This window comes from Anoplophora glabripennis, unplaced genomic scaffold, assembly GCF_000390285.2.
Source record: "Anoplophora glabripennis isolate ALB-LARVAE unplaced genomic scaffold, Agla_2.0 scaffold192, whole genome shotgun sequence".
In the NCBI taxonomy this organism is placed as follows: Eukaryota; Metazoa; Arthropoda; class Insecta; order Coleoptera; family Cerambycidae; genus Anoplophora; species Anoplophora glabripennis.
In genome coordinates this window covers 215,740-234,945 of record NW_019416579.1, presented here as the reverse complement: position 1 = coordinate 234,945, position 19,206 = coordinate 215,740, and positions in this window count along the sequence as shown.

The window sequence follows — 19,206 nt, the reverse complement described above, 5'->3', positions numbered from 1 at the left end:
GCAGTTTGTGTGATGTTATCCACGGTTTCCCCAGCCACGGTTTATGACGTGCGGGAAATCATCTTTGGGATGGAGGAGCTCAGATCACCGAATTGCGGGCGGAAATTTATACCACTTTTGCATGTTCATTGCACCTCGCTTATAATAAAATAAAAATAGAAGGACTAGGGTGACCTATTAGCAACTCAGAACCACCCCCGTTATTGTCTGTCTGTCCGTCTAAGTGGTAGTAAAAAATTATTATTTAAAAATGTTTAGAGGAATATTCAACTTTATGTCGGAAATAAAATTCTACCCCATCTAAATATTCGTGTTCACAAAAATTTTGAAACACGGCGGCAAGAGGGACCTATAAGCGACTCAGAACTACCCTAGTTTTTCTTTGGTTGCCCGTTTAGGGGGGTTGTAAAATATTATTATTTAAATATGTACAGCAGAATTTTCAATTTTATAGCGTAAAAAATAATTCTACCCGATCTAATCGTTCCTGTTCACAAAAATTTCGAAATACGGCGGCAAGACGGACCTATAAGCGACTCAGAACTACCCTCGTTTTTCTTTGGTTGTCCGTCTAGGGGTTGTAAATATTATTATTTCATCTACAGCAGAATTTTCAACTTTATAGCGTAAAAAATAATTCTACCCCATCTAAATGTTCGTGTTCACAAAAATTTCGAAATACGGTGGCAAGAGGGACCTATAAGCGACTCAGAACTACCATCGTTTTTCTTTGGTTGCCCGTTTAGGGGGTTGTAAAATATTATTATTTGAAAATGTAGAGCAGAATTTTCAATTTTATAGCGTAAAAAATAATTCTACCCCATCTAATCGTTCATGTTCACAAAAATTTCGAAACAGAGCTGCAAGAGGGACCTATAAGCAACTCAGAACTACCTTCGTTTTTCTTTGGTTGCCCGTCTAGGGGTTATAAATATTATTATTTGAATATCTACAGCAGAATTTTCAATTGTAAGGCGTACAAAATAATTCTACCACCCCATCTAAATGTTCGTGTTCATAAAAATTTCGAAATACGGCGGCAAGAGGGACCTATAAGCGACTCAGAACTACCCTCGTTTTTCTTTGGTTGCCCGTTTAGGGGGCTGTAAAATATTGTTATTTGAATATGTAGAGCAGAATTTTCAATTTTGTGCCGTAAAAAATAATTCTACCCCATCTAAATGTTCGTGTTCACAAAAATTTCGAAATAGGGCTGCAAGAGGGACCTATAAGCGACTCAGAACTACCTTCGTTTTTCTTTGGTTGCCCGTCTAGGAGGTTGTAAAATATTATTATTTAAATATGTATAGCAGAATTTTCAATTTTATAGCGTAAAAAATAATTCTACCCCATCTAATCGTTCGTGTTCACAAAAATTTCGAAACAGAGCTGCAAGAGGGACCTATAAGCAACTCAGAACTACCTTCGTTTTTCTTTGGTTGCCCGTCTAGGGGTTGTAAATATTATTATTTGAATATCTACAGCAGAATTTTCAATTATATGGCGGACAAAATAATTCTACCACCCCATCTAAATGTTCGTGTTCATAAAAATTTCGAAATACGGCGGCAAGAGGGACCTATAAGCGACTCAGAATTACCCTTTTTCTTTGGTTGCCCGTCTAGGGGGTTGTAAATATTATTATTTCATCTACAGCAGAATTTTCAACTTTATAGCGTAAAAAATAATTCTACCCCATCTAATCGTTCGTGTTCACAAAAATTTCGAAACACAGCTGCAAGAGGGACCTATAAGCAACTCAGAACTACCTTCGTTTTTCTTTGGTTGCCCGTCTAGGGGTTGTAAATATTATTATTTCATCTACAGCAGAAATTTCAACTTTATAGCGTAAAAAATAATTCTACCCCATCTAATCGTTCGTGTTCATAAAAATTTCGACACACTATAAGCGACTCAGAACTACCATCGTTTTTCTTTGATTGCCCGTCTAGGGGGTTGTAAAATATTATCTGAATATCTACAGCAGAATTTTCAACTTTATAGCGTAAAAAATAATTCTACCCCATCTAAATGTTCGTGTTCACAAAAATTTCGAAATACGGCGGCAAGAGGGACCTATAAGCGACTCAGAACTATCCTCGTTTTTCTTTGGTTGCCCGTCTAGGGGGTTGTAAAATATTATTATTTGAATATCTACAACAGAATGTTCAACTTTATGTCGGAAAAAATAATTCTACCCCATTTAAACATTCGTGTTCACAAAAATTTCGAAATACAGCTGCAAGAGGGACCTATAAGCAACTCAGAACTACCTTCGTTTTTCTTTGGTTGCCCGTCTAGGGGCTGTAAATATTATTATTTGAATATCTACAGCAGAATTTTCAACTATATGGCGTACAAAATAATTCTACCACCCCATCTAAAAGTTCGTGTACAAAAAAATTTCGAAATACGGCGGCAAGAGGGACCTATAAGCGACTCAGAACTACCCTCGTTCTTCTTTGGTTGCCCGTCTAGGGGGCTGTAAAATATTATTATTTGAATATCTACAGCAGAATATTCAATTTTGTGCCGGAAAAAATAATTCTACCCCATCTAAATGTTCGTGTTCACAAAAATTTCGAAATACGGCGGCAAGAGGGACCTATAAGCAACTCAGAACTACCCTCGTTTTTCTTTGGTTGCCCGTCTAGGGGGTTGTAAAATATTATTATCTGAATATCTACAGCAGAATTTTCAACTTTATAGCGTAAAAAATAATTCTACCCCATCTAAATGTTCGTGTTCACAAAAATTTCGAAATACGGCGGCAAGAGGGACCTATAAGCAACTCAGAACTACCCTCGTTTTTCTTTGGTTGCCCGTCTAGGGGGTTGTAAAATATTATTATCTGAATATCTACAGCAGAATTTTCAACTTTATAGCGTAAAAAATAATTCTACCCCATCTAAATGTTCGTGTTCACAAAAATTTCGAAATACGGCGGCAAGAGGGACCTATAAGCAACTCAGAACTACCCTCGTTTTTCTTTGGTTGCCCGTCTAGGGGGTTGTAAAATATTATTATCTGAACATCTACAGCAGAATTTTCAACTTTATAGCGTAAAAAATAATTCTACCCCATCTAAATGTTCGTGTTCACAAAAATTTCGAAATACGGTGGCAAGAGGGACCTATAAGCGACTCAGAACTACCCTCGTTTTTCTTTGGTTGCCCGTTTAGGGGGTTGTAAAATATTATTATTTGAATATCTACAGCAGAATGTTCAACTTTATGCCGGAAAAAATAATTCTACCCCATTTAAACATTCGTGTTCACAAAAATTTCGAAATACAGCTGCAAGAGGGACCTATAAGCAACTCAGAACTACCTTCGTTTTTCTTTGGTTGCCCGTCTAGGGGTTGTAAATATTATTATTTGAATATCTACAAAAGAATTTTCAACTATATGGCGTACAAAATAATTCTACCACCCCATCTAAATGTTCGTGTTCATAAAAATTTCGAAATACGGCGGCAAGAGGGACCTATAAGCGACTCAGAACTACCCTCGTTTTTCTTTGGTTGCCCGTCTAGGGGGCTGTAAAATATTATTATTTGAATATCTACAGCAGAATATTCAATTTTGTGCCGGAAAAAATAATTCTACCCTATATAAATATATATAAATAAAAGGGATTTGGACTATATGAATGATAACGAAATTGAAACATCAACCCAGGAACAAGAAGCAGTTAAAAGGGACGGAATGAGAAGAACAGACATTTTACCCAACGGATTGGTGGCAGATATAAATTATTATAGAAATATCGATAAAAGGTACCACATAGCATTTTTTAAAAGTTTCCCTTGCGACGTTCAAGAAATAACTAGCGAAGACTTTGACATTTTATGTAGCCAGGAGTGGTTGTCGAATTTCATTGTTGATATTTGCTTAAATATAATAGTGAGAACGCAACAGTCTTACCAAATCGTAAATACACTATTGGCTACGAGAATATTTTTATTTGAAGAAGGCGAACATCATCCATCAATAGATTCGGTCAATTTAATAGGAAACTATCTGATAATGCCTGTGCTACAGAATTTTTCTGACATAAATCCCCGTCCATCTTCACACCACTTTTGTCTTGCAATTGCAAATTTAAAAAGTAAAGAATTCACATTTTTAAATCCTTACGGAAGTAGCAGGCAAGAGACGAAAAAGTATTTAAATAAATTTTTGGTTTTCCTAAAGTATCGCAATTGTAAAACAACACCTAATACAGCAAACTGGCACACAAATATACTCAGGCATGACAAAAAATCTGATGGATATAACTGTGGTGTGTATATCATATATTTCTTTAAAAATATCGTCAATGGGAGCTCATTGCAAAATAAAGTTGACATTAATGAATTTAGAAAACATTTAAAAACATTATTAATTGAAGAATCGGATGACGTCAGAGAAAACTGTTTTTTCTGTGGCAACAATATAAATACTTCTCGTAAAAGCGTAAAATGTTACCGATGTGAGAGAACAAGCCATGTTAATTGTGTGATACCGCAAGAAACCAACCACGCAATAAAACAAAATTATGAATACCATAAGGGCCAGTGCGAGTTGTGTTCTGTAAATACAAAAAATTAATGAAGCAAAATCCTATTATTCTCTTTTTTAATCCTCTGTGAAAACGTATGTTTAGTTCAGATAAAAAGATTCATTTAAAAAAAAGGAGAATCTCAAATATTTGCAATCAGACAAACAAATATAAGGACGGCTTGAACTAGAAAACAAACAAAAACAGGGGTAGTTCTGAGTTGCCCATAGATGCCTCTCGCCGACGTTATCTCCAAATTTTTATTCACACGAACGTTTAGATGGGGTAGAATTATTTTTTCCGGCATAAAGTTGAATATTCTGCTCTAGTTATTTAAATAATAATATTTTACAACCCTCTAGACGGACAACCAAAGAAAAACGAGGGTAGTTCTGAGTACCTCTTGCCGCCGTATTTCGAAATTTTTGTGAACACGAAAATTTAGATGGGGTAGAATTATTTTTTCCGGCATAAAGTTGAATATTCTGCTCTAGTTATTTAAATAATAATATTTTACAACCCTCTAGACGGACAACCAAAGAAAAACGAGGGTAGTTCTGAGTACCTCTTGCCGCCGTATTTCGAAATTTTTGTGAACACGAACGTTTAGATGGGGTAGAATTATTTTTTACCCTATAAAGTTGAAAATTCTGCTCTGCATATTTAAATAATAATATTTTACAGCCCCCTAGACGGGCAACCAAAGAAAAACGAGGGTAGTTCTGAGTCGCTTATAGGTCCCTCTTGCCGCCGTATTTCGAAATTTTTATGAACACGAACATTTAGATGGAGTGGTAGAATTATTTTGTACGCCTTACAGTTGAAAATTCTGCTGTAGATATTCAAATAATAATATTTATAACCCCTAGACGGGCAACCAAAGAAAAACGAAGGTAGTTCTGAGTTGCTTATAGGTCCCTCTTGCAGCTCTGTTTGGAAATTTTTGCGAACATGAACGATTAGATGGGGTAGAATTATTTTTTACGCTATAAAATTGAAAATTCTGCTCTACATATTCAAATAATAATATTTTACAACCCCCTAGATGGGCAACCAAAGAAAAACGAGGGTAGTTCTGAGTTGCTTATAGCTCCCTCTTGCCTCGGTATTTTGAAATTTTTGTGAACACGAACGTTTAGATGGGGTAGATTTATTTTTTACCCTATAAAGTTGAAAATTCTGCTCTGCATACTTAAATAATAATATTTTACGACCCCCTAAACGGGCAACCAAAGAAAAACTAGGGTAGTTCTGAGTCGCTTATAGGTCCCTCTTGCCGCCGTGTTTCAAAATTTTTGTGAACACGAATATTTAGATGGGGTAGAATTTTATTTCCGACATAAAGTTGAATATTCCTCTAAACATTTTTAAATAATAATTTTTTACTACCACTTAGACGGACAGACAGACAATAACGGGGGTGGTTCTGAGTTGCTAATAGGTCACCCTAGTCCTTCTATTTTTATTTTTTTATAAGCGAGGTGCAGTGAACATGCAAAAGTGGTATAAATTTCCGCCCGCAATTCGGTGATCTGAGCTCCTCCATCCCAAAGATGATTTCCCGCACGTCATAAACCGTGGCTGGGGAAACCGTGGATAACATCACACAAACTCATATGCATATAGATAAGAGCACAAAACCCCTACCTTTTTGCAGATGTTAAGGATAAAAGTTACGGTTCTGTAAGGGTTCCCTGCACAGTTCAATGAAAAACTCCTAGTTACCATGCAGTACCTCAACCTCTACTTCAACAAGGTGTAAAATTTTTTCGTCTGCTTAAAGACCAACTTCTCACTGCCGATTATGTTCTTGAAATCTAGGATCAAAGAATCTAGATGAACTTAAAACGTCTTTCTAGATTAAGTTAACCTTAATTTATTAATAAATTTTAATTTGAATAAATTATTTAAAAACTGTCTAGTTTTGGATATATCTGGATTTTCGTTTTATCAGTCCCTTAAACATAAGTAGGTAGGCTAAACGATAATCATATGTTACCTATTCGTTTTTCATTGGCACGCACGCATAATTTTTAATATACTTACGTGAATTAAAAAAAAAACTAAAAAGGGATTTATTTATTGAAAATCACAAATCAAAAGCAGTTGGCTGAAATAATAACAAAAAAATATTTAATTAGTTGTTTGAAAAATTTTTGATTTTTCTATTAATGACAACAATTTTTCATGAAGGGATGCTTTTATATGCACAATTTTTCGTTTAGCATTTTAGATAATGTAAGCAAGTTAGAAGTAATATTTCTTCACAGTACACTATTTGTATAAGTTTTCTTTAGGGTATAAGACAACTGTCAATAAAGGAAATATCATATTTTACCTCGTATGCTTACCTTATATTTCCTGAAGTTTGCACGTCTGTTAAACATACAGAAAATCGCGTACGGTACTATAAACATAATCACACCCCGCAGAAAGCTTTTAGGAAACTATTGACACATGCATTAATCACAATTATTGAGTATCTTTACAAATTTGCTGGACAAAACAGGAAAGGTACATTTTGTGATGTTTACATGTTCTCCGTGATCTTTCAATACGAAAAATTAAAGGAAATTGCTCCTGTTTAGAGTTACGCTTCTATTTCTTTGGGGGACGTAGAATAGTGATACGATGTTCTGATTTTGATTTCATGGCATTTTACAATTAGATATGTACCACAAGGTTTTTTAGTTTTAGTTATTTCCTAAACACCCTATATAGGCACATTTAATTAACGGTAAGCATGTATTGATTTATTTGAAAATATGATTCTAGATGAAATTAATTTTTCCTCACTAGGGAATTTCCAGATTCCATGTCTCGTCTGATAACAGAGATGGGTTAAAGTTATAAGATTATTTTGTGTTAGCTTTATCTGGAATTAATTAAATTCCACTTAGATTAAGGCAAAATATATTTTAGCAAATTTAATAGGGACAAATAAGCATAAATAACCTAAACAAATACTTCATTTAATTAATTACCTGCCATTCTTTTCTGATTTATGTCTACTACTCCAATATAATATGTAAGATTTTTCAGACTTCCCGTTTTGTTTTCTGTATTTAAACATAGTGTGTTTCTGCATTTAAGCCTAAAATGTGTGTACTTGAACTCTGTCTTGATGACTAGAAATCGGACCCTTCAAATTTAGCAAAATATTGAGCAAATCTAATTTGATCGGAATGGATTGTATTCTTAATGCTTTTAGGAAACCATGGCTATTAAAAGTTTTTCTAATATATTTTCTCCAGGGAGAATCTTGAATATAAATCCTTTAAATAGACTTTCCATCAGCATTTTTTTGCCAATGTTTTAAGTCTAAGGGTTATATGGTAAACGAGATTTAGGCAGTTTCATTATACGTGATTGATAGCGAGGGAGCCCGCATGTGTTTTTGTTTAATTTTATCTTTCCAGTGACGTAGTATAAATATACTTTATTTTTAACATCATTCAGTAGCTATGTTCAAAATATTTAAAATAATGGCAATTACAATGACTGCCTATATTTCTTAGAAAACCGTATTATTAAAAATACAAGTACATCTATATTTTCATCTAAAAAATTAACCCTATTCTTCAAAATATCTCACAATCATGAAAAGGTTGCAGTTAGTCCAGAAATTTTATTTATAAATTAAGCTTTTACGACTCATGGATAATAGTTATTCACGTATTAGGCGTGTAATATAATATCAAAATTTATAAAACAGCACATAATGCAAAAAAATCTTCATTTTGTACCCGATCATAGGTGATAGTTATGATTGTAAAGGGTGTCCTAAAAGTAACGCAGTAACTGTGCACCATTTTCATTTCGAAGAATTGGCAGCATTGTGAAAGATCAAATGCTGTAACAAACACGTTGCAGTTAATCAAAATGAATCGCTATACGATGCATGAGCGAGTGAAGATTGTGAAAATTCTATAAAGTACGGAGAGTCTGTAGCTGAGACTGTGCGCAAATTACGTGGAAATTTCGGTAGACGGAACGCCCCGAATGAAACAACTGTGAAAAGATTAGTTGCCAAATTAGAACAAAAAGGTTCGGTTGCAGACAATAAAAAACAGGCGGGCCTCGTACTAATCGGTCAGCCGGTAAGTGATAGTGTGGAGGAAATTCCCTTAACCTCACTGCGGTGTTGATAACTGCAATTAAACATTTTAAAAAGCACAAGGCAGCGGATTTTAACAATCCATTCAAGATTCAGCTGATGGAATTTCAGGAATTGTAACCATAGAACCATTTAATACACCGGATATTCGTTGTTTGGATGTTATAGAATAGAATAAATAGAATAATAGGTCCAATATCCTCTTTCATATTTGACAATGTCTACCCTTTAAAAACATGTAACAACTTTGCCAATCTTTTAATTAATAAAATCTTTTTTCCTCATGAAATCCTGCGTTTCTTTTGGGACGCCATTTATTAAGAATGTAAAATATGTGTTTGTATGAATTTGTTTTCTTAGAATACCTCATGTTAAAGTTAGACTTAGTACTCAAAAAGTGGTCTTTAACATCTGTTTGTGGATAATAGTTATTCTTAAAAATGTAAAGACGTAATGTAACGTGTTAGTTAACCATAATGTAAAGTAGTAGTATAAGGATAATAACCGATAAACCATTTTATAAATAGATTTATAAATGTATGAAATGGTACACCATTTTCTTTCAAGTAGACCAACCACAGGTTTACTGCGGACCTCCATAATCCCGTAGTTCCTAATACAATTTAGTCTTCCAATTAGACTTCACAGCCTTTGCAGACTATTTTATATAGGTTGATTAATTTCCTGGCTGGTCGTCATCTCGTTAGTTTGAACTTCTTGCCATTTCGACAAACATATCATTCTTTTCGTCAGAGAAAACTCTTAAACTGGAGATTAAGTCCTCTGGGTGGCATTTATATTAGCTGTGTGTTGATCCATGGCGTTCCGGTGTATGGCTTACCTTCCTTTCTGCAGACGCTTGTCCATTTCTCTCTCTGTCTCTCTCAGCAGAATTGTGGTATTACTTAGGTCCATTGTTAGTTCTGCACTTGCCATGTGCTCTGCAATTGCAGATTTTTTGTTGTTATTCTTAAGACTCAACCTACCTTGTCACTACATTCTCGTATAAAACTCACACAGCTTTTTATTTGAACAGTAAACAGCGCTTGTGGAGTTTTCACATTCCCAGATACAAGAGCTGTAGTCTCCTCTTCCTCCTGGCAGAACTCATACAACTATCTTCTACCATACTAATAGCACGCAGATATTTGCCACCATTTTTGGGTTTTATCTTCCCTTCATTTCTACACGAGTCTCTGAACAACACAACTAACAAGACAATGTGAGAGTTCGGGCCTCTGTAGTATTCTAGATAGGTTACTTTTCATTCTCTCAATATGGTATTCAAGCTAGGGATCTTGAAGTCCTAGCCTAAATTTTATTTGACATGAGTTGATTGCCTTTAGACTGACTGTTAGAGTAAACTGCAATTTGCTAGCTCCTTAAGATCTTTACGGGATTATGAAGCTATCGGGTTGGGTTATAGATTTACGAAGTTATTATGCAGTGAGATCAGAGATATTATGAATTCGATGGTTTTTCCCATTAATTACTACTAAAGTCAGTTAAAAATCTTGAAAACCGGTTTCTGAATGTTAGGGTCAAAAAAGGAACCAGTGCGGGAACCCCAATTTTAGATTCGGATTCAGACTGCAGTGGTCCACGTCCCAGCCCACTTTTTTTTGTGGTGCTGTTTAAATAATTTAGGACGTCCTTCAGGATTCATACGAAAGTATATTTCGGAAATACCCAATATAACACCTCACACAAAATTAACTTTTAAGTCTACTTTCAACTCACATTCCATGTCTGTTGATGGTATTATCACAGACAAAATATCTATCGCCACAGACCGCTACTGGAATAGGCCAGCAGTTTTAAATTGCCGAATTGCCGGTAGAGTACACCACCAGCAGAATTTTAGGAAGAATCAAATGCAGCGGCCCGCATTGCTACGCGTATCCTAGCAACATATAAACAAGACTTTGGTAATGTTGCCAGGCGTACTTACGGATTTCTTTTTTACACTTTTTTATCAATATCTGTTTTTTGCATTACTGTATGTACTTAAATGTATGATGTAGGTATTGACAAAAATGTTTTTAAAGAATCAACGAATATCTATGTAGTTTCATTATGATATTCTGCAGCGGTGTTACAATTAAGTTATTTAATCATAATTTCGTTAATTAGCTACCTACTATTTTCATTTTTTGGTATTGAAATACTGCAGAAAATATATTTCCAAATAAACAAAATTCGTAATGATATTTTAAACAGCTTGTAATATAATTTTTTTAATATTTCATGATGACGATAAATTTATTTAATATACAAGGTGGGTTATTAGTACGTCGCGGAATGTAGGTACAGGTTTTTTTTTTGTATTTTGACATCCACTTATAGGTTTAATAATTAAAGATAGAAAGAAACTGTAAATACAACTGTACCTGTTTCCTTTATTTCTTTTGACATCAAAATTTGCTGGCATAAAATATATATATTTAAAATAAAAAAAATCATTAAAAAATTAAAATTCATCCTTATGAAAATAACAAACAACGATTTTTATAACTAACCTTTACAGCAGCATAAGGAGAATACCTAAAAATGAAATAACATTAAAATACCTACAATTTTTACAAATCAGCATGCAAGTAATTGTGATGATACACTTGAAAATATGTTTTAATTTACTATTAATTGCTTCAAAAACAAATTCAAAATTATCAAACATTTCGTCCCGTATTTTTCTTTCAGTGCTTGTAAATTTTCAGGTCTTTAATAATATATTTTGTTGAAGTGTCCTCAAAATATATGTCTAAAGGACTGAGATCTGGGCTGTTTTCTGGCCACCTAAGGTTTCTAATAATATTTTTTAGTGTTCGTTGACGGGATTCTTCCTCCAAAATAAATTTGCCAATATTCCTGAAGAACTTTTGCACATTATTGTTATTTGAATAATACAGTTAATTATATTTTATTTTTCGTCATCAGAATAATAACCCATTGTAATTTTTTTTAATTTTTTAAATTAAAATGGGTTATTCTAATAATGATAAATCCCATGTATTTTTAAAAGAAGGTTCGTTTCTGTCGTTTTTGTCTGATTGTGTGCGAGAGAGATAGAGTTATAGTGTGCGATAGAGTAGTGACTGTCCTCATAGAGGGCTTCTATTTCTCTCTCTCTCTGCTGTCTTCAGGAGTCTTTGGGGCTTCCTCAGCAATTTCAGGACACTTAGGGAGGGAGCGTGGGGTAGAGCGCGTGGCCTTTTTAGCCTTCATTATCGATCGATGATGTCACACAGTATGAGAAAAAAAAACAGTTTTTGCTCGTAACTCGGAAATGGCTGGAAATATAAACAAATTTCCCCTTGGTTCTGAGTAGATCACTCGGTGGTGACGCAGAGCGGGGTGTCACAATATACGAAAAAAAAAAGTGTTTGCTTGGACTGTAAGTATCAAAAAATCTTCGATGGTTCTGATTGGTGATCGAGTGAAAAACGTTAAAACCCGCATGTCAAAAAAAAAATCGGGACCAACGGTGTGTGACATCATATGATACAAAAATGTTTATAACTCGAAAACGGTGTATTGAATCGAAAAAATAATTGAAAAATCTCCCCACCCCCCTGGTTTTGTATGTTCCTTCTGCTTTGAATGGAAAAGGTCCGAAGTCCATATGTGGAAAACAAATTTCGGAAAGAAGAGATGTGTGAGGTGATACAGTAAAAATGGTCTTATAATTAGGAAACGGTGCGTTGAATCGAAAAAATAATTTAAAAAATCTCCCCACCCCTCTGGTTCTAAATGTCCGTTCTGCGTCGAATGCAAAAGGTCCGTCAGTATGTCGAAAAACAAAAAAGTTAGTAACAAATTACAACAGCAGTGGCGAACGCATTATCTTATGTCTGTATTGATTGATGATTTGTTGCTTTTTTTTAAATAAATTTCGTATTCAACTACTTCTTGCCAGCAATTTTATATTGTGTTAATTTTTTTGAACACATTGTGTCACAAATATCACTACCAATGGCATCCATGATATGCAACACTTGTGTCAATAATTATTTTACCTATCTAAAGAAATCAACAATAAGAGTGCAGTACCCATCTAGGGATACACAACCTGTATAATGCAATTTAAAAAAAAAAGATGTTAATATCGTACCATATTGGAAGTCGACGCACAAATCTAAAAACATTAATTTCAAGTTTTTGAATTTTCCCATTCCAAATTGATATAAAATAAATAATTAATTAGGTAGGTAAATTAATAGTTTTAATTCTAACTTGATTTATTTTATTTAGCATTTAAGGCAAATGTGATTTCCAAACAGAAGATAAGTTCCATATCTCTTTAATTACATAATTTAAAGGTTTAAATTTATTTAGCAGTTATTATTTGGCAACAAAGCCACCGCTGGAACTGCCGCCTATTACCAAGTAGAAGAGTTATCACGCCAAATTTTATAGCTGGAAGCCGGCTAAAGAGATCCTGCATCCATTTCGGGTTGCCAATTTCCAGCATTTAAGTAGCAGTCTGTAGCGATTAAGCTATATTGTCTGTGGTATTATCCGGGTATCATTTTTCTACTCCGCCGCTGACAAATTAATGTAATTTCAAACAACGGCGCGTGTAAGTCCCAGCGCATGCACAATTGAGAACTGGGCTATGCATTGTTGTCAAATCTCATGATTTAAAGGAACGATTGTTAAAAAGCAAATTTCCATACCACCTATCGTGAGGTACTGCTCTTTGGGATAATCCATCTGATTTGATATCGTCTTCTTGCAGCAGAATCGTTTTCTCCGGACAAACAGTAGGCTCTAATCATATCAACACTTTAGTTTGTTTCTTGGTGAACACCTTTGACTTTATTTCATTCTCAGTCTTTCCATACTCAATGGATTTTGTTACTCAGACGCAGTAAGGGTGGTTTTTAAAAGCGAAAACTAATTTTCGAATCTCGCCGACACCTGAGATTTCTTTTCAATGGGAAGAACGCGTCGACACGGGGGTGTAACTTTTTGTGTTGCGCCGGTCGCGGCACGTGGATTCCTAGAGCTTTAAGCTGCAATGGAAACTCAGTTGTGCAGCATCCGCCGAGCATTGCTCTATCCACCGCAGCTTCGAAGGCTCGGTGTATTTCCAGACGAGCAACAGGCGGGCGCGCTCGCGGGGTTTTGTTAATTTTTGTTTTTCTTTATTTTTGCGTTTGGGATTGCTTAATTCACGATTATAAACGAAATGTTTGAAAGTCGAAAACTTTTTTATTTTGTTTTTGAGACTGGTTTTGTTAAATAGAGAGTTTGGAAAGTTATTCTGAACGTACATTTTTTTCTGTCTCTTAATTTTTGCTTATAATGTAAATGTTACTAATTGGTGGTGATGTTAGCAATGACAGCTGTTCTAATAATGTGTGACATTTTTATAAAAAAGTTAAATTTTCTATTGAGATTTGTATGCAAAGAAATAAATATATTCTGGGTAAGTTTCCTGTAGCTGCTAAAGTATTTTTAGTGCTAGTTTTTAAAGAACATTGCATAAAAAATTTGAATTTATTTTTATGGAATTCGACGAAAATACATTTTTGATATACTATTGTCAAATAATTTTCGAATTTTTAAGATCAATTTCAACGAACAATAACAATAGTTAGTATTTTAGTTTAACTTACTTATATAATATTCAGTGGTACCGAACGATTAAAAAAGTTATAATTATTTTTAAAATTCTATGAAGATAGTTGTCAAATATTATTAAGCCAATTAAATTTAAAAAAGTACGAATAAATAATTACCAATAATACTGTTTACTATAACTTACAATTAGACATGTTATTTTCAATTCATACAATTTAATTATTAAGGTGTAAAAGATTTACTAAATATGAGACATTTTTGGATTAAAGCAACTTTTTCTATTAGCAATTATGTACAAAAAAGGAAATAAATATATTTGATTGTTTATAATCTTCACAATGAAGTTAAACAACGACATAATTATATTTAAATTTTACATTAAAGCCAATACCTACCTACATCTACATATCTACTTCTTCAGATATAAGGTAATTGAAGAAATATTTAACAAACTTCTAGGAAAGAAAGCACATTTACAAAATACGACAGATGAATTTATAATTAATATGGGATCTAAAATAACCACATCTGATTGTCTAATAATTTGTGTTATATTAATATTTTCCAATGCCCCTTATATTAATTAGGTAGGTATTTACTTAATTTTCGTAGCCAAATGTTTGTTTGTTACTGTTATCATAAAAAGATAATGACAAAATATAACTTGGATGTATTCTATGTTAATATCCCATGTTTATTAGGGGTTTCAATACAACTTTTTAAGTTTGTGAAAATGTTAAATTTTTTTACAGGATTCTTATATAGATTTTTTAGAATTGAATGACGTACGTTATAATTTTTATAGACTAGGCAGTATCTGTTTTGGTTCGGGTGAATCGTATATCCACGGAGATTTTTGACTTTTTGGCTTTCAAATATCACTAGAAATGAAAATTTTTCTATGCGCATAAAAAAAAAGCGGGCTTAACTTTTGGCGGCACAGTATGTTAAAAAAAATCGAAAAATGTCATATTTTTCTTCCTCTTTAATTATGTATCTTTTCAAGAGTTGATTTTAGGCGAAAATGGAAGAGGAAAAAAATTTTTATAATTAAATTTTTTACAAAACATGACAAGTTACAAATCGAGTGAATCATGACTATTATGGTAAAAATCGCAAAAATGGGATTAAAAAAACAATACTTTTTAGGGAATTTTTTTGGGGTATTTAAATTGGGTATAGGACCTTTATACTTGGCTCAAGAAAACTTCATGTTATGTAGAATTATCACACCAAATTTCATCAAAATCGGTTAGATAGATGTTGCATAATAATTTTGCAATTCAGATTTAAAAAAAAATTGCAAATTTTCAAAATTTTGCACAGCAAAAGCCAAGGCCCTTTACAAGGCGGTTTAATTACATATAGAAGGGCTCTCAAGCTTTCAAACTTTTTTTGAAAATTTCGAATCCGTTAATTAGGAGAGGTCTGGCGCTTGTTTAAACATTGGTCGAATTTTATTTGTACTTATAAACAATTAAAATAACTTTGTGAATATTCAAACAAATCAAATTTTTTAAAGCAGGTTTTAAAAGTTCTTGGAAAGACGCTTCTTTAAAAAAACAGATCGATTGATCAATCAGTTACGTAGTTATAACCGATTCAATTTCGAGCAGGCCGAAGCGGCCGCGCTCTCTGCTCCCCCACCACCACCACCCGTACGATATTCTTCAATTTCTCGCTTGCATAAATAACTTTAAACACGTTTTAAAGTAGGTTGCCAATGAAGAAAAGTATTGTAATCTTAGACACTCGGAATACCAAAGGTATTTTTCGAAAAATTAGGCCGGATGTCCCAGTACATTTAGTGTAAATGACGGTTACCTTTGATCGGCTATAACTACGTAACTAATTGATCAATCGATCTTTTTTTTAAAAGAAGCGTCTTTCCAAGAACTTTTAAAACCTGCTTTAATTTGATTGAATATTCACAAAGTTATTCTAATTGTTTATAAGTACAAAAATTCGACCAATGTTTAAACAAGCGCCAGAGCTCTCCGAATGACGGATTCGAAATTTTCAAAAAAAGTTTGAAAGCTTGAGAGCCCTTCTATATGTGATTAAATTTTCCAGTATCTAAGGGTCTTGGTTTTTGCTGTGCAAAATTTTGAAAATTTGCAAATTATTTTTCAAAATCTGGATTGCAAAATTATTATGCAAAATCTATAGAACCGATTTTGATGAAATTTGGTGTGATGATTCTACATAACATGAAGTTTTCTTGAGCCAAGTATAAAGGTCTTATACCCAATTTAAATCCCCAAACATCTCTGTAGTGGGGTCTCTTTAAAACATAAATTTGCGTTACGTCTGAAAAACAAGCACCTAATTATAGAAAAATATTGTGTACACTCTTCTTAAAAAACTGTATCTACCTGTATATTAATATCTCTGTAAAAATTCAATATTTTCACAAACAAAGAATGTATGGTGCATCATGGGAAATGCTTAAAATTGAAAAATGTCTCATGCCTCTTAAAAGATTGAAGGTATCGGGATGCAGTCTCGTTATTAAACTTTTTTCGGAGTTCGTAGCTTTAAATCTAAAAATCTTTTTTATTCCGTTGAGAAATTGAAGAAATAAAAGAAACCGGCAAAAAATTTCAAAATTGTCATATTTTTCGAGGATACAGACAAAAAAGTAATTAAGATATCTCTAATCGCTTTTCTGGAAAAATTGAGCAATGAAAATCCCAATTTATCTTGACCTGTTTATGAAGTTACTTTTCATTATTGTCCATTGTCCACTTAACTTAACTTGTGATGTTAAACACTTAAAACCTTCTTACCTTCTTATAAGTAATTTTTTTCGAAATTGGTCCGCTCTGTTCATGTCTTTAAAACTACCTATGTAAAATATTGTTAAAATACATTTGTATATAAAATCAGTATATCAATAATTGATATATTCACTTGCTGTTATTAAAAATTTTAAATCATGTTTATTAACCATTATTCCTCAAAACGATAACCATAAGCAATTCTGCTACAATCAGCATCACGCAGTTTTAATAAGCGGCTTACGAAGTTTGCCAAAAAATAAATGATTTATGTGAACTTAATCCTTTCGGGTTTATGAAACGGTCCCCTTTGATTCACGGTCTATAATGGCTGTGGACTGTATAAGGTCACTCTCAGAGATCATCCTGCGATCTGCTTTTGACAGGGAAATTGAAAAAAATACGAACTGACCCACCCTTTATCGGATACAGGCTTTTTGATAGGAAATGTAATTTAAATTTGGCAGCAAATAATCAAGCGATTTACTTCCAATCTAATGTGTATGTAATTTGTATAATTACTAATTTACTACCATATATGTACTAAAATATATTTTATATATTTTTTTTGTATTTCAAAATGACTTGAGCAGTCAGTGATTGGAAAAACATTCGAATTTATATTTCATTGCATCATAACCCTAAAACCCTTTGGGTTCATAACCCTATAAACCCATAGCATCTAACTCTATAACTTTGTGACTCCGGTAGTGTACGAGAGTTTACACTCTCCATGAAACTCTATGCTAACTTGGGTCTTAGTCCAGTAACTTTATACATCACAGCATGCGTCAAATCCGGTAGTTCTGATTTTTTGCAGATTCAAGTTTGTGACCTCGATCGCCGAACGCAACTTTGTCAAAAATCGAAAAAACCGCAAAAAAATCGTTTTTTTTTTCAAATTTTGGCGATTATAACCCTAAAGGACTAGTTTTTGAAAAAACTTTCTTGGGACGTTTTTAAGGTAGACTAAATTTGCTACAATATGATACAGAACTGTCTCTGTAGACCCAATAGTTTCCGAGATTAAGCCTTTCAAAGCTTATCATTTTTTTCTAACTTCGCAATTTTTTGCAATTCTGTCGTTCTGAACGAATTTTGACCCTGATTATACTATCGAAGCCCTGTACTTTTATGATGGGATGTTAAAAAAGAAAATGAGAAGTGTGAACGATGATGTTTAAGCTAAGCTACGCATAATGAAGTAAAAAAGATAAGTACAACAAAAGGTAATAAGTTTATTTGTTAGGAAATTGAGTAATATTCAAAAAATTAAATTAATTTAGCCCTCCTGGAAGGTTGAGGTTCGTCCGTATCTGGATCGACGTATTGGGATGGCATATCCCCATCAGAGGATGGTGATGAATCGTCGACGTCTTGTGCCCACAAGTCATCCTCCATTTCGACATCGGACAGATCGTCGCCTTCTGGGATATCTACTATTGCAACATAAGGTATATTGTCACAAGAGGCCCCGCTGCAGTGCCTGCAGACTGATGAGCATTTTAATGAACGAGCGAGGCCTGGCTGCCGATATTATTGAATGTGCAAGAGCAACGCACTTCTTTCTATAGGAATCCAAGCAGCTTCGTCTGTCTTTTAAAATTACTGCTTCGAGCAACAGTTTCAAAGAATCAGGAATAACTGAATTTACATTCTGGAAGAAGTGGTCGGATGGTGTGAATTGTGTTGTGTCGTACACTTGCGACCGTATATCCTCTCGTATGACTTCAGCAGCTGCTTTCACCACGCGTAGTCTTTCTGCTTGAGGATCTGAACTTCTACTGTCATACTATGTACTGGTGAGAATTTTGTGACCTGTGTTTTTAAAACAAACAGTCGTGTGTTTGTGGGGCCTCTCAACGATCACAATGTCCTCCCCATACTTTGCAAACAAGCGATTTTTGACTGTTCGTAGTTGAGGTCGTTCTCCTTCTATCTGGTCCATGAGTTCATCTAGAGAGAACTTACACTCCTCACTGTTCTCTTCCAGAAATGAATAAATCTTTTCCATGGCCTCATCAACTGTGGGATACTGACGATTTCCCCTGGACTTTCCTGTTGGTGGTGCCTGGTAGAGCTTTGTTTGGCAAAACCGATTATATTTGGCATCAAGGGCTACCAAATCTGTGTTCTCAGATATACGCTCTTTTATTTTAAGAGCCCATTCATCACCACGTT